Here is a 2,478-nt window from a genome sequence, read left to right as displayed (position 1 = left end):
AAAAAAAAAAAAAGAGGAGTTGAAAAATGAGATCCTTCCTGTAGTTCATGAAAGACTGTCCACAAGAATGGTCAGAAATACAGAAGGAGTTGGATGTGGTGGAACACTCCTAGCATCCCATATTGGGACAAAGAGAGAAAGGACAGAGACGGATGGGGAAAGAAAGGAGGAGAAGGAAAGAGAGGGGAGGAGAAAGAGAAGGAAGAAGAGGAAATGAAGGAAAGAGAAGATTCTAAGAAAAGAAAAACAGAAACCCAGAAACTTAATTCTTGGGTCTTACAAGTAAACACGGGAAATGAAGCGTGGGCACCCAGTTATAACTATGATAAAAATGACTGATCCAAGTGAATGTTTCTGATCACTAACAACTATTAAGGAGGCAGATGGCCCATGGATATATATTTGAGAATTCTCCATCATTCAGTTATTGTAAATAATGTTGCTATAAACATATGCTAACAAGGAATATTTGGGTCCCTTGCTTTAAGTTCTGTTGGGTCTATGTCCAGAAGCAGACAGTTAGGTGATGCAGTAGTTCTAGGTTTAACTACTTGAGGTTTAGCTGTTTCCTGCAACAGAGCATTTTATAGTCTTTGTTTATCATTTTATTGGCAAGCCACAAGGGTTCTAACTACTCCATGCCCTCACTAATATGTGTAATTTTCTATTATTTTCCTTTTTATCAATGAAATTCATCCTGATGGATGTGATATCTTGGATATTTGCATATTTTCTTTGGAAAAATGTTTATTTAAGTCCTTTTCCATATGTTAATATAATTTTTGTTGTTATCATTAAATTGTCAGAATTCTTTACATAGTCTCATCGGATATATGACTTGCAAATATTTTCTCTCAGTATACAGTTTGCCTTTTCTCTGTATTGTGTTCTTTGGTGCACATAAGCTTTCAATTTTGGTGTACAATTTACCCATTTTAAAAAATATTGTGCTTATACTTTGGGTATAGGCTCCCACCAAATGTTAAATTATATGACTTACTTTATACTACTACAGTTATGGATTAGAAGCTTCATTCAGGTGAAAGACTTTTGCCAAGAGCACTCCATGGGTTCTGTTGTGTGATTCTTAAGGTATGAAGCACAAGTTGTACATATCAGACTTCCTGATGCTTGTGGACTGTGCTTGGTTACCTAGTTAAACAGGGGATTGCTAGATATCTAGAGAACAAAGTAGATTTTTCTCTTTGTGATGTCTAAATTATCTGTGAAATTATGCTTTGGCCTAAGTATACCTTTTAATTATTACTCTTTTGTTTTTTTGAGACAGGTCTTACCATATATGCAGGCTGGCTTTGAACATGTGTGTATGCTTGTGTATGTGTGTGTGTGTGTGTGTGTGTGTGTGTGTGTCCAGCAACAAAAGTGAGAAAAAATGGAAAAGAATTAGGGAGGGGACAGATCAGAAGATAGCACAATGATACGGATGTATGAAAATGTTATATGAAACACTAGTTCATAAGCCAACTCAAAACTAATAATGATTTAATGTGAAAAAGTGGAGAGTAAGTCTGTGAAAGAAAAAAGAAATAAAAAAAGAAAGATAGACAGGAGAAAAGAATAAACATTTCTCTACAGAAACCATCTACACCTCCAGAAGTAGGATCCCTAAAGCAAGGAACCCAAATGCTCTTTATGTACCCATCTTTATAGTAACATTATTCACAATAGCTGAATAATGGGGATGCTCAAATAGACATCCATGGATGACTGGAGAAACAAAAGTGTTTCTGCGTAGAATCATTTTGTCTTGAATAGGAGTGAAATTCTGATGCCTGCTACCATTAATATACCATACCATACCATGAACATATGCCAATCCTACTGGTCAATGAGCATAGAAGATCTTTTTGATATCTTCTACAATTTGTTTAAGTTTGAAAGACTTGTAATTCTTATCACACAACTCTCACTTGCTTGGTTAGAGTTACCCAAAGATGACTTGTATTATTTGAAACTATTGTGGAAAATGCCCTTTCCTTGATTTCTTCCTCAGTCCATTTGCCATTTCTACATTAGAAGAGCTACTGATTCTTGTGAGTTAATTTTTTATCCAGCAACTTTTCAGAAAGTGTTTCAGCTGTAGGAATTTTCTGGTGGAACATTAAGGGTCACATATATAAATATCATATCATCTGCAAATAACAATATTTTGACTTCTTCCAGTTTTGTATCTCCTTGATCTTATTGCTCTAGATAAGAATTCAAGTACTATATTGAATAAAAAGGGCAAGAATGGATAGCCTTGTCTTTTCCCTGATTTTAGTGGACTTGCTTTAAGTTTCTTTCCATTTACTTTGGTGTTGGCTGTTGGCTTGCTGTAGAATGCCTTTATTATGTTTAGGTATGTCCCTTGTATCCCTCATCTCTTCAGGATTTTATTTTTATTATTATCCTGAAGGACTATTGGACTTTGTCAAAGACCATTTCTACATCTAATGAGATGACACGTGTTTTTTT

Source organism: Mastomys coucha, unplaced genomic scaffold (genome assembly GCF_008632895.1).
Source record: "Mastomys coucha isolate ucsf_1 unplaced genomic scaffold, UCSF_Mcou_1 pScaffold12, whole genome shotgun sequence".
Classification (NCBI taxonomy): Eukaryota; Metazoa; Chordata; class Mammalia; order Rodentia; family Muridae; genus Mastomys; species Mastomys coucha.
The sequence above is the reverse complement of the archived record's forward strand: the minus strand, read 5'-3'. Positions refer to the sequence as shown.